Consider the following 14,940-nt stretch of genomic DNA (forward strand, 5'->3'; position numbering starts at 1 on the left):
ACAGAATATCACCCAAACTTTCTTAATTCTGTTGCGTATTCTTGGGAATATTGATTTTGGCAATACCTTTTTTGATCTCGTTGATCTCTCTGGTAAATTTGTCCCTCTGAAATTCAGAAAGATCTATTAGATCCAGAGAGGTCTCATTTAATTTTTGTTCCAACTTTCTATCCTTTACTCATCATCCAAATCTTTTATAGACCCCAAAAAATGTTTATAATTAAATCCCCTGGAATATGGTGGATTTTTAGATGTCTTTTAAGCAGCACTAAATCTCACCATGTGGATGCACTCTGTCTCTACTAACGTACACTCATACAGGAAGCAGCTAGTACTTTCAGGTAGTACCATGCATGGAGAAGACTGGATTTTAATTTCAGAAAATAAAAGAGCAATTCAAGAGTACCTGCATGTTTTGAGGCTGCACTACCATCGCCTGAGAGAGTTATTTACATGAAATTAAATAGCTTGTTTAAAGAACTCTGACCTACTTAAAATACATGCCCTAAAAACTTACAGCAATATCTGAATACTTTTAGATGCCACTAATGGTGCACCCACTCACAAAATTACATCTGTAATCCATCGTCTTACCTTTTAAAAGGTATCCACGTTAAGGTAGATTTTAATCTTAGGAACATCAATACACACAGCTTAACCCCTCAGCTGGGGCTTTTCCACCCCCCTTTGTATCTTTTAACGTCCAATGTATACAATGATCCTTCTGTTGTTTCCAGATTCAGAAAGAATGTCCTCAGCACAATAGGCTCAATTAAATGAAAATCTGTCTGGACTTTAGGATTAAATTTGTGATTGGTTCTGAGAACCACACTATTATCCTTGAAGTACAGAAAAGGCTCTTTAATTGCGAAGGATTGTATCTCGCCAACTCTTCTTGCTGAAGTAAGAGCCAATAACAATGTAATTTTCTGCGATAAAACTTCCATTTTGTTCTGTGAATAGGTTCAAATGGAGCCCTCATCAGTTGTGCAAACACTGTATTGAGCTGCCAAGTTGGAAGAGGTGTCTTTAGTGGAGGAAAGACTCTGAAAAGGCCTTTAAGAAATTGTTTAATCACCCTACTAGACCACATGGATGGCGAAACAGTCACCCGTCTATATCGAATATGCTACTTACCAGTATGCATCTGTTCTTGGCATGTAGGGCTGCTGACATTCATATCTGTGCATAGATCGCCGCCTAGTGTTGGGTCCGGATGATTGCACATTGTTGTCCTGGAAGAGTCTTCGAAGTATCACGAGCTAGGTGGCTCCTCCCCTGGACTACAGTGCGCATGGGCATCCCCTCCATCCTCAGATTGTTTTTTGCCATTTTGACACAGATTGGTTATAATACAGTGAGTGATGTCCATGCTACAGAGTAATTCTGAATGCTACAGCTGCTACAGGCGCCGGGGAGGAGGGTGGGCGATATGAATGTCAGCAGTCCTACATGCCAAGAACAGATGCATACCGGTAAGCAGCATATTCGGTTCGAGGCATGTGGGCTGCTGAATTCATATCTTTGCATAGATTACATAGCAGTCCCTCCTGTTAGTGGCGGCTGCCCGTGCCAGCTGCAGCAGTCTGAAAAAGAGTTTTGAGAACAGCCTGTCCTACAGCTGCCTGCTATTTAGAATGCACATCTACGCAGTAGTGTTTCGTAAATGTATCTGTGGTGGACCATGTGGCTGCCTTACATATCTCTTCTAAAGGAATATTCCCTAGGAAAGCCATGGACGCTCCTAACTTACGTGTGGAGTGTGCTCTTGGTGGAATGGTGAGTGTGCGTTTAGCTTTAGCATAGCAAATCTGTATACACTTAACGATCCACCTGGCTATCCCTTCTTTGGAAATGGGGTTGCCTTTGTGTTGAGGAGAAAAGGCAACAAAAAGCTGTTTTGTTTTTCTAAAATCCTTTGTCCTGTCCATGTAGTACATTAGAGCCCTTTTGACATCTAACGTGTGTAGGGATCTCTCTGCGACATTTTCTGGATTAGGAAAGAAAACTGTCAGTTCTATGGTCTGGTTCATGTGGAACTGCGAAATCACCTTAGGTATAAATGTAGGGTTGGTGCGTAGTACAACTCTATTTGCATGGACGTGTTTGAACGGCTCTTGAATGGTTAGTGCCTGGAGTTCACTAACTCTCCGTAGCGAGGTAATGGCTACTAGGAAAGCAACTTTCCAGGTCAGAAATAGAATCTCAGAAGAGTGTAGAGGTGCAAAAGGTGGTCCCATCAATCTGGTGAGGACCACATTTAGGTTCCAGACTGGTGAAGGCGGGTGTCTGGGAGGGATCACTCTTTTAAGTCCCTCCAGAAAAGCTTTAATGGCAGGCACTCTGAATAGTGAGAGGTGCTGCCTGTTCTGGAGATAAGCTGCTATGGCGGATAAATGTATATGAATGGAACTGTACGCTAGATTACATCTGTATAAATGCAACAAATAACAGATAATGTTTTGAATAGATGCATCCAGTGGGTTAACGTCATTGTTGTTACAATATATGACAAACCTTTTCCATTTAGCCACATAGCATGCTCTGGTTGTGGGCCGTCTTCCCTCCTTGATGATATTCATACATTCTGGCGGCAAGTTGAGGTAGCCAAATTCTAGGACTTCAGGAGCCAGATCGCCAGGTGGAACTGTTGCGGATCTTGATGCTGAATGTCGCCATGGCTCTGCGTCAAAAGCCTGGGTGTGAGGTGTAGCCTTTGATGCGGTACCACGGATAGTTCCAGAAACGTGGTGTACCATGGTTGGCGTGCCCACGTTGGAGCAACTATGATGAGTGTCATCAAGTGTTGCCTCAGTTTGCATGCCACTAGCGGTATTAGAGGTGCTGGTGGAAAAGCGTACGCAAATTTGCCTGATCAGTTCATCCATATCGCATTGCCCTGCGACTGTGGATGTGGGAACCTGCTGGCGAAGCTTTGGCATTTTGCGTTTTCCCTTGTGGCGAACAGGTCTATCTGTGGATGACCCCACTGCTGGAAGTACGGTTGGAGTACTGATGGATGTATCTCCCACTCGTGCATCTGGTGGCTGTGTCTGCTGAGCAGATCCGCCATCTGGTTGTCCTTGCCCGGGAGGTGTTCTGCCATGAGAAAGATGTTCCTCTGAATGGTCCACTTCCACATGCTCTGAGCCAGATGAGACACCTGTGGAGAGTGTGTTCCTCCCTGCTTCTGTATGTAGTACATGGCAGTCATGTTGTCCGTCCGGATCAACACGACCTTGTTGCACAAGTGTACCTTGAAAGCTTTCATCGCTATGAAGATTGCCATCAGTTCCAGAAGGTTGATGTGCATCTTCTTTTGCTGTGCTGTCCATAGTCCCTGCACTGTGTAATGGAGTACATGAGCTCCCCATCCCTGGAGAGACGCGTCCGCCGTCAGTACAATTTGTGGTACAGGCTCTTGGAACGGTCGGCTCTTGCAAAGGTTTCGTGGGTTCCACCAATGCAGAGAGTTGAATGCCCGACCGCTCACCAACACTAGCTCCTTTAACTGTCATTGAGCCTGATTCCACTGACGTGCTAAGCACTCCTGAAGCGGACGCATATGTAGTCTTGCGTGCGGGACTATGAAGATGCAGGAGGCCATCATGCCTATCAACTGCATGAAAACATTCGCTGGAAGCGAGCGATGAGGTCTGAATTTTTTAATCAGCAATTGCATGCTGTTTATTCTCACTGAATTTGGCTGTGCTTTGGCTGCCAGAGTGTCTATTGTCGCACCCAGGTACTGTCGACCGTGGGCGGGCTGAAGGTGTGACTTTGGGTAATTCAGTGAGAATCCCAGACTGTGAAGAAGATGAATGGTGTGGGACATGTGGCTGGCACACTGCTGGGCTGACTTTGCTTGAATAAGCTAGTCGTCCAGATAAGGGTAGACATGTATGTGCTGTCTCCTGAGGTGTGCTGCCACTGTTGCCAGGCACTTTGTGAACACTCTGGGTGCCGTCGTTACTCCGAAAGGGAGGACTTTGAACTGATAATGTTGATGTTGAATAGTGAACCTGAGATACTGTCTGTGTGACGAGTGTATGGGTATATGGAAATACGCATCTTTTAGATCTAGCGTTGCGAGGAAGTCTCCCTGACTGTTGCAAGGTGAGCATATGAAAATGCTCTGACAGAATGTAACTGTTTAGAGGCCTGAGGTCTAGTATAGGTCTGAGCGACCCGTCCTTTTTGGATATTAGAAAGTAGAGAGAGTACACCCCTGACCCCTGTTCTTCTACAGGCAGGAGCTCTATGGCCCCTTTTTGCAGCATGCCGACGACCTCCTGCTGCAATAAGTGTAAGTGCTGTGCGGACATAGGACGGTGTCTTGGTGGGATGTTGGGTGGAGTGGACGTTAATTCCAGATAATACCCGTACTGTACAATGTCTCTCACCCACCTGTCTGTGGTGATGGATTTCCAGACCGGCAGGAACTGTTGTAGTCTACCCCTGACAGGTGTTATGTGGTCGGGGGCAGTGACAGGGCGTCACTGTTTGGTATTGGCAGAGGATCTGGAACTGTTGTTACCTCTGCCCTTGATGTTGTTTCCTCGATATCCACCACAGTTGTTCTTATTGTAGGTGAATTGTGTACCTCCCTTATTGTATTGTGTTTGTTGCATTGACTGGCCTCTTGAGGGGCCTCTAGTACTGGAGGGACGAAAGGAGCCACCCCGAAACTGCTGGGACTGCAGAGCCCCCATAGACTTTGCAGTCTCTGTGTCCTTTTTAAGTTTCTCAAGTGTGGTGTCAACCTCAGGTCCGAATAAGAAGTCTGGGTTAACTGGCTGATTGAGGATAGAAGTTTGAATTTCAGGCTTGAAACCTGAAATCCTCAACCAGGCGTGTCGTCTTAGCATAACACTAGTGTTGATGGCCCTGGCTGCCGTGTCAGCTGCGTCAAGAGCACACTTGATGGAAGCATTGGTTATGAGTTTCCCCTCCTGTATAAGTAGCTCTGCCCCCTCCTTGTACTGATCAGGTAGGTGTTGTAATAGTGTCTCAAGGGTATCATAATGTGCCCTGTCATATCTGGCCAAGAGAGCCTGAGTGTTAGCAATGCGCCAGATGTTAGCCGCCTGCGCAGCTACTCTTTTCCCTGAAGTTTCCATAACCTTCGACTCTTTGTCCGGAGGAGGAGCATCACCTGTAGTCTGGGAGTTCGCTCTTTTACGTGCATTGGAAACAACCAATGAATCCAATGGCAACTGTCCTTTATATAAGGAGGCTCCACAGGGGCCGGCCGATATTTCTTTTCAATCCTTGGGTTTAACACCCTGGCCCTAGTTGTATCTTTAAAATATCAGCAGCATGCTTGAGGACCCCTTTGAGCATGGGTAGGGTTTTGACTGCCCTTTCTGAAGTTGAAAAAGTGTCTACCAGAAAGTCTTGGTCCACAGGGTCAGCATGTAGCTCGACGTCATGATTACTGGCTGCCCTCTCAATAAGGGCCTTAAAAGCAGTTGTGTCCTCAGTGGGAGACGTTTTCACACTGTACACATGAGTGTCCGGGCCAGTCTGCGGATCCCTTGAGTCAGCAGGGTCCGTCCGTTGTTGGTCTTGATCATCAGGATCAGTGTCCACATGATAGAGGTCATCCTCATTGTAATTATCCCCTGTCTCAACATCTGAGTATGTTGGGGAACATTTTTGTGGTTCCTGTTCATAGTGATGGAGGGGTTCCACAAGAGTTGGAGAAGTTGTAGAAAGTCTTTTTTTCTTCAAGGGAATCTCATATGATTCTATGGGGGTCTCTGGCATTAACTTTTGTTTGTATATGGACAGTCTCCCAGTATCCGCGTCGGTGAATTGTCTTGGTTCTGGGTCTTCAGGCTCCTCCATAGCCTCCATTTCCATCGACACGCGTGTAGCGGCGCCTATAGATTTTCTCGGCTCGAACATCTTTGGACGCACCGAGGGCGGTAACCCAAACTTGATAGGTGTCGACGCGATCTAAACTTGTCCGACAAGCTTTTGCATCGGGGCCTTCTTCGGTCCGACCGATGTACCCTTCTCCCTGATGCGTTGGAGCGACTCCGACACTTCTTTGGCTATGGCGGACTGGGTTTTGTCGACTAGACAGGGTCCTTGGAGCCAGTGTTCGACTTGTCCGTAGGCCTCGACCGAGGATCGATCCAGTCTTTTGGTGCGGGCCTTTTGTGCGAATCGACACCCTTCGGCGTCGGCTTCGATGGCTCGACGATCTTGATCTTGGTCTTCGGCGCCCCAACCATTGGTTCGATGACCTTCTTAAGTTTTCCGGCATCGACGGCCTTTTTCAGTTTTTTTCGGCTCCGAGGGGTTTGAGGCCTTGGAGCCGACGAGAGGCACAAGCACTTTCGGTTTCGGTTTCTGCAAAGATGCTGTTGGTTTCGATTTCTTTGTATCGACCGATGGCGGTTTTGAAACTGCAGGCTCTTTAGAAATGTTCGAAGCCGGGCCTTTATGCGGGGCTGTAGAACGAGATTGTGGATCTTGGGTAAGGCCTAGTGGCGATCCCTCGACCTGAGCCTTACTGAGTGCGTCATCTTCGGCCTCCGTGCGGCCGGGTTGGCCTAGCTCTTCGCCTGAGCTATCTTCTCCGGCCCCAAGGGCCTCCATGTCGTCTCCTACCTTATCGACGACGTTTTCATCTTCGTCCTGTACCTCCTCGTCTTCGGCGTCATACTCGTATTCATGGCCCAAAGCCGGATCGGAGCAGTGTTCCTGATCCTCCAGATCAACGACCTCCTCGTCTTCGGTCCCGAAGGTGTTCACGGGAACAGGCGCGGACTTCTTCAACTCCAGTCGAGCCGTGCGTCGAATCTTGAGGGTTTTCTTCGACCTGAACCGGGCACAGGCCATACAGTTGGCTTCGTTATGGTCTGGGGACAGGCACTTGTTGCACACGGGGTGGACATCGATGTGCGGGTATTTTGCATTGCAAAGGGGGCACCGCTTGAATGGACTTCTTAACATTTTAGATCGAAGATCGGGTAGAGTGTGGAAAGAAAAAAACAGTTGAGTCCTCGATGTCCACTAAGCAAAGGCACTGATAACGAACGAAACGATACCGACGCTATCGAAAGCCTTTTGGCTTTATAGAAAGTTTTCCTAACTTGAGCTAAGATAGTAACATCCGAACCCAATGGCGGAAAAAAACAATCTGAGGATGGAGGGGATGCCCATGCACACTGTAGTCCAGGGGAGGAGCCACCTATCTCGTGATACTTCGAAGACTCTTCCAGGACAACAATGTGCAATCATCCGGACCAAACACTAGGTGGCGATCTATGCACAGATATGAATTCAGCAGCCCACATGCCTCGAACACTGAAATCGTTGCTAAATGCACTCTAATAGAGGCATTGAACAAACCTGAATTTGCCAAAAGCAATACATAGGGTAGAATCTGCTCTGGCTGTGCCTATATAGAGTAAATATTTGGCACCATAAACCAAAACGCTTCCATTTCAATTTATATGTCCTATTGGTGGTATCTGCTCTGGCTTTCACAAGAATTTCTTTACAGTCTTGAGGGATGCTCATGCTCGCAAACTCATTGTTTTCAAGAGCTGGGCCGTTAAGTTCAAGGAGGTCGGGTCTGAATGAAGCACTTGGTTGTGGTTCACTGTCAGTAATGGAGGGAGGAGTTTCAGCTGGATGTGAGTCTTTTCCAATAGAAGTAACAGTTCTGTGAACCAATGCGGTCTGACCCATCTTGGGGCAATCAGAATTATTCAACACTGAGAAGTCATGAAATTAAGGGAATCGGGCAAAAGCTTGAGTAAAGAACCCCAACCATCTGATTGAAAATGTATGTCCTCACGACCCCTGTTGTGGGTGATAAAACTGAATTTTCGATTCTCCTGCATCGCGAAAAGATCTAGTGACCAATGGTGACAGATTTTGTCTAGAAGTCTCTCGTTGTGTTCCCATTCATGACAGCAATTTCTGGCTCTGCTCAGTGTTTCTGACAGAACATTGTTTGTGCCTGGGACATGTTCTGCTCTGATTATCTGTTTTTGTAGTGCACACTTCTGATATCTTGAGCCTCCTGCAATAGAGACAGAGATCTTGTGGTCTCCTGTACGTTTATATAATGCAAGCTGCTGGTGTGGTCTGTGAGAATCAACTCTGACAAGCCTTTAATCTTGAGTAGGAATGTTTGGAGGCTCAATAAAATGGCATCGCAAAGTGATCTAGTGACAGCTAGCCCCAACGGTCACAGCTTTTGTCTAGAATTCTCCGGTTGAGTTCCCGTTCATGACAGCAATTTCTAGTTCTGCTCAGTGTTTCTGACAGAACATTGTTTGTGCCTGAGACATGTTCTGCTCTTATTATTTTCTGTTGTTTTACTGCACATTTCTGATATCTTGAGCTTCCTGCAATAGAGACAGAGATCGTGTGGTCTCCTGTTCGTTTATATAATGAAAGCTGCTGGTGTAGTCTGTGCGAATCAACACTGACAAGCCTTTAATCTTGAGTAGGAATGCTTGGAGGCTCAATAAAATGGCTTGGAGTTCTAATACGTTTATATACATTTTCATTTAATTCGGAGACCATTTCCCACTTATTTTTAATTCCTGTAGATGAGCGCACCCACCCCTCTAAGGAAGCATCTGTGGTAATAATGAATTTGAGTATCTGATGTAGGAACTTTAATCCAGTAAACAGATTGACATCCTTTCTTCCACCAAGATAAACCTGCTATCATGTTCGAAGTGATCTGGATAACGCTGTCGAAGGATCCCAGCGTTTGAATCCATTGCTTGTCTATCTCTTCCTGTACAGGCTGCGTTCTGATGCAGCAAAGCGGCACTAGGGAAATGGCATAATCTCTAAAAGTGATTTGAATAGGCGAAACAAAATGGACTTTCTTTCCAGTAGCCTGTGCGGCAACAGTTTGAGTCTTATTCGCCTTTCTTGTGATAAGAATGATTGGTCTTGGATTGTATCCAAAACTGCTCCCAGGAACATTATCTTCGTTGAAGGAGTTATAGACGATTTCTGGTGATTGATGATGAGATCCAAGTCGTTGAATAGGGCTGGACAGGTTCTTGCTGCCTTCGTTGCATGCTGAGCAGTTGGTGCCTCTATCATCCAATCATTGAGGTGCGGAACTACCTGGAAACCCATCTGTCCTAAATGAGCTACACCAGGAGCTAAACATTTTGTAAAAATATCGGGAGCTGATTTCAGCACAGAAGGCAGAACTTTGAGTTGGTAATCAGTGCCGGCCACCCTGAATCTCAATAGTTTGCAATATATCTTGGGTAAATGGGGATTATGAAAGTAGGCATCCTGTAGTTCTAAAGTGGACATGTAATGTCTGGGATTGAGAATATGCAGGGTGCCCTGAAGAGGTACTATGTGAAAGGATTGTATTCTCAGGTACTTGTTTAGCTTCCGCAGGTCCAAAATAGGTCACCATTCTCCTCTTTTCTTTCTTAAAAAGGAGAACCGGGAATAGAAACCCATTCTCCTTTCTGGGAGTGAGGCACTTTCTCCATCCCTCCATTTTTTTTTTAGCATGCTCAGTATTTCAAGTTGGAGCAGATGTAGATGAGCTGGGGAGCTCCCTTGATGGAGCATTTGGTGGCCTCTGGGTGAGTTCTGAGGGCCTCATTATGAGTTTGGCGGTGTGGGAGCGGGGCAATTCGCCACCGTCCCACTCCAGCACTGTCAAACTTGAACACTGCCCACCTGCCAGATCACGATACAAATTGCTGTCTGGCAGGCAGCGTGGTGGTCCCATGGTAGCCGTGCGGAGGTGCAGTAGAAAGGCTTACTGAGCCTTTTATACTGCCCAGCCGTGGGACCGCCACAGCGCGTTTCAGCACCACATTGACTATAAAGTCCATGCTGTGCTGGAACTGGGGAGGTGCTTGCCCACAGAGGGGCACAGCATGTGTCCCTTGGCATGCATCTAACTGCATAGGGCAAGGTGGGCTCTGTAGGGGCCCCTTTGTTTCCCCACTTCCAGCTTTCACATGGCGGTGCTGACCGCCATGTAAAGCTGGTGGTCAGGAAACTCAAAATATGCATGGTAGTGTCGCATCAGCACCGCCAATATATTCTGAGCCCCTGATCGCCATGCCACCACCAGGGAACGCGGTTCCCTAGTGGTGGTCAAATCGAGGTCCGGCGATGGCTGGACCATCACAGCTGCCATGCACCCATGAGTCTGGCGGTCCATGGACTGCCAGACTAGTTAAAAGGACCTAAGGTATGACTGTTGGTGATTAAGTACAAAACCCTCTGTCCGATGTTATTGGTTTCCATTGGTGTAAATAATTTGAGAATTTGTCCTTAAGTGGTTGGTGAGATGGAGAGGGCCTAACCGGTACCCTCATTTTGTCACTGTGTGCAAACCAGTGTCTCTGTCTTGAGAGATGTTCTTTCCTCTCAGAGTTTGCTTGGTATACACTGCTGTTGGAAGGCTGTCTAAATAGTTTTTGAGGATGCGAAGGCTGATACTGTTGTTGAAAAGTCTGATATTGCTGATATTTATACGGTTGATACCCCTGTATGCAAACAATTTTCTTCCTCTTGTACCTCGAAAAGGTAGCTGTCTCATCTGCAGCGTACCTAAAGATCTTACGGTATCCTTGTCTGCTTTTATCACCTTAAGGCATCATCCATGTCCTTTAAAAATAATGCGTCCCCATCATATGGCATGTCCAAAATATTGGTCTGGACTTCCAGCCTGAATGATTTGGCTTTCAACCATCCTTGTTGTCCGAGAACAGCAGCTTGTGATAGCTGACGAAATCATGCCAATCCAATATCCAGTGCACAGTATAATTTCTGAAGAGGTTCTTTTGCCTTTCTGAAGGATCTTCTTTGCTTCTCCTCTTACATCTTCCAGAAGAGATCTATGTATACGGAGATGTCTGACCATATCTGTCTGTGATAACCGGCCAAGAATAGCTGGTAAATTGGCGGCACGAACAATAGTTGCGGACAATGCTGAAAAACGTTTTCCAATGCTGTCTAAGCCTTGGCCTTCTCTATCTGGTGGTGTGGAGGTGGGCGTAGAAGGATTCTTGGACCGACTTTGATCTGCTTTCATCAACACAGAATCTGGTTTTGAATGACAAAACAGGCATACTGGTGAGTTTTCTGGTGATTTCATTTTTTTGTCTAGCCTTGATAAAACTGCAGAGATTGTAGCAGGGTTCCTCATTATCTTGACACCATCTTCCCAAATAAAATCTACTTTAGGGATTTCCTTAACTGATTTTTAACAGGTTCCTTAAAGTCATATAAAAAAATAATCTGACTGCTTGATAGTCAATGGCAATTGAAACTTTTTTGCAGCTCTTTCCATCAGATTATGGAACACTCCGATGTCATCACCTGTAGAATTCACCTGTTGTGGTGCAGGAGATGATGACGCTGGAATTAGATAATCGTCCCATTCATTGGGTGTTGAATGGCTGTCAAGGATTTCCCCTTCTCAATCCTCACCAAAGGAGACTGCCTCACCCATGGGGAGCACTGCAATATTCAAAGTAAGAGTCCTCTTAGGTGTCACAGGTGTAGTTAAAGTATGTGGAGAGCGTAGATTGGGGGTTTTTATTTGAGGGGATTGTGGCAAATACATAGGCTGTGATGGAGATGCAGCCTTTGTAGGTTCCAGAAACCTTCTATAGTAGTCGTGTAGCATGCCTTGGAGGTATAAAGTCATTGGCACTTGAACTATGCCTTCTTGAAGTTGGGGATGACTATAATGCTGGAATTGGTCTATATATTGTGCAGGTTTATCTATATATTTCTGGGGTCCTGAGGAACAGTAATTATCATAGTATTCCTCTTCATCTTCATCCTGGTATCTGACTATCAGTTTGGAAGGACTATGGGCCATCATCATCTGAAACCTCTTTATAATGCAAGTGACCTGGCAGGAGAGGAGAAACTTTGCTTGGAAAGGTGTGTTCTGGCCTTAAACTGTCTGATTGTATTTCCCTCGCCGACGGCATTGTCAACGATCCCACTGTTATCATTATCTGCAGAGACGTCTTGTCTGCCACTGAGAAAATCATCAATGACTTTTCAACGATAATGTTAGCGTTGTCGACTGCGTCTTAGTCAACAACGCCTTTGTCAACAGTGTCTGCGTCATCGTTATCATCATTGTTGACGTAGACAATGTCAATGTCGTAGTCGGTATGATAGTCAACGATGTTGTTGTCACAGTGCCGACAATTTTATGGCTGATTTAGCAGCTACCATCGATGGCTCGGAGTAGGGCCTTCACCACTGCAAAGCAAAACCAGGGAAGGAAGTAGTAGGCTCAGATCTCAATTCTTTTTGAGGAGACTCTTTCCCTTTTCTGTCTGTGAGAGCACACCTCTGATATCCTCTGCTCTCTTTTTGAATGCCTTTTTTGGTGACCTCTAATCACATGATCGTTCTCTTTCCTGTGACCTCACTTTAGTTTATGAGGAATCCTCACTATCCTCCTCAGAAATCAAAGCCTCCTTAGATTTAAATTTTTGGAGCCATAAAGAATCTTCCCCTCTCTATCTCTGAGAGTCTCAGAGGAAAAAGTATGGCAAATGTTACAATATTTTACCTTGTGAGGAGGATATAGACAACAAATACACTGGGTCTTCTGAATTAAGACACTTTTTTTCATGAGTTCCACAAGGTCTGAACAGTCCTTTCTTTGTTGACTCTGACATTGAGCATAGTCAGATGGCAGGTGTAGGTTAGGTTTGAACTGCCTTTCCTGATCAAAAACCTTTATACTGAGAAAAATAGTTGATGAACTGAGCAGAGCTCAGAGACTCGCTTCACACAACGTGCTGGAGAAAATCTGAAAGAATGATGCCTCTGTGGGGAGTGTTCTAGAGGGTGAAGTCTGATTGGCTAAAGTTCGTTTCCTTAAAAATTATGTGGATAAGTGAATGAACTGATTGTTTTCTAGACATTACAGGCTATGAGTAGTATATTATACTGCTCCACAACTTTACTGTGGGACTTCCATTTCAACGACCGGGGAAGGATTTAAGCTTGTGGATCTATGAAAGATCTAATACTGGAGAAATAGCGTTTGTTTATTGTTTAAAAATACACAATACCCAGAGTCAACAGCTTAGCTGCAACTTGTAATGATTTTTTTTGTATACTGACCATGTAGCAGATCAGTAAAATCTAATGAATGAAAAATGGGTATGAAAGAAACCTGTGTGCACATTGTGTTACATGTGCACAAGATGTTGACTTTAGCAGTAGAGGGTATTCCTACATATCTGCATTTGGGGTTACCCATACTATCAACTGCTTCAGATGACAATCTGCAAAATGTGTTCTTTCTTGCACACTGGAATACATTTGGAAGACAATAATAGAGATACATTCAATTCATAATAACAAATGTTATACTATTCTGTGCTTTCCACACTTCTCCCGATAACATTCTCCTCCACTTGTGTGGCCTGGCCTAGTGTCTGCAATACAATAGGCCCAGAATACAACATGGAGATATCAAAATGTCCATACATAATTTGACAATGGGGAAGCTGTGGTGTTTTACCCTGGGCTCAGCTGCTACCCACATAAACCTACATTTTTTAACACTGGATTCCACACATTCTCTTCCCCACAATGCTCTGCAAGCCTTAAACCTGGCGTGAAATTGCACATTGACCCTCATATTTCTTTGTGGGAAAATTCCAGAATTGAGGGGATGTACACATTTCCTAACACAAAGCATTCCAACAACTCTCCCTATTAAAACACGCTCCCACTTGTGTATGTGGGCCTAGTGAATGCAACAAGACCAGATCATATGAGGGACCATACCACCCTAGGGGCCTTGTTCTAAAAAATGTCTGGGTTTGGCAGGTTTCTGTGGGTGGCGCCCTGGCCCAGTTAGTGCAGCTGTTCAACATGGCAAGTATGAGGACATTTAGAATTACCAATACTCAGCCATTCCATATGACAAAACTATGCCTACAAGAATCCAAATTTCCATCCCTTGCCTTGGGAATGGGGTTGCTCTGCACCCCAGGTGTTCAGAAAGACTGTTGATACTAAAGGGCTGGTGGAAAGCACTACCCTCAACCCATATTTGTTTATCTAAAAAAAAATGTGTGACCCCCCGTGCAACCTTGCTTGGCGGGAGTAGAACTGTGGTAGCCCCCATCAGCCCCCAGGGGGCAGAAAGCCTGTACAACCCTTTCCTGTAGTCAGGGCAGAGCCTGATGCATGGATGGGCTGCTTCCATCACTTTATTTTTAGAACATTTTACTCTTGGTGTCTAGTGGACTTTCTACGCCCTGGGTACATGGTCATGCTCAAAGTGACTATTCGCTCAGCTTTCTGTGCAACCCCAAACCCCCCCCCCCCAAAAGGTGGGGGGATATTGGAGGTTAATACCTGTTATTGGTCCCTTTCCGGTGGAGTAAAAAGATTCTTGTGTCAGGGGTGCAGGCGGGGACAGCACTGGCCCATGCCCAAGAGGGCCACTCCCTCAAAACAATAATGCCAAAATAGAGGAGGCAGAAAGACTCTTGTGCCTGAAAATTGAGGGCTTAGTAAAGACCTACACCACCTGACAAACAATAATGCCAAAATATTCTGTGGTGGTCCACCAGGGCCTTTTTGACCCCATCCTCAGGGAAGCAGGTTGGTGCCAAATACCACCCCCCCATCTGCCACATAGGAAGGCAGAAAGCTTCCTGCACTCAGAAGTTGGGGAGAGGAAGCACAGACCTAAGACAAGAGGAGGAGGAGGGGGCTAAAATCGCACGACCTGGAGCGTCTGCCGCTGGGGACGCCGATACTTCCAGCAGCTGCTCTGCCGTGATATTGGCAATATCCACCCCTGGCGATAACACCTCAAGATGGCGCCCAGGGTGAAACGGAGGTAGAAGTGGGGGGCCGCGGTGAAAAGGACCCACCTTATGAGTTAACAAGGCGGGGGCCGCGACATCAGGAGTG

The 14,940-nt window shown here is 45.9% G+C and overlaps 1 protein-coding gene across 2 annotated transcripts in view; it reads right to left on the reverse strand.

Moving 5' to 3' along the window:
- GPAT2 (glycerol-3-phosphate acyltransferase 2, mitochondrial) overlaps window positions 1–14,940 on the reverse strand; it is a 1,776,577-nt gene that overhangs the window by 997,828 nt on the left and 763,809 nt on the right. The gene's annotated exons all lie outside the window — the stretch shown is intronic.

This window comes from Lissotriton vulgaris, chromosome 11 (assembly GCF_964263255.1).
Source record: "Lissotriton vulgaris chromosome 11, aLisVul1.2, whole genome shotgun sequence".
Classification (NCBI taxonomy): domain Eukaryota; kingdom Metazoa; phylum Chordata; class Amphibia; order Caudata; family Salamandridae; genus Lissotriton; species Lissotriton vulgaris.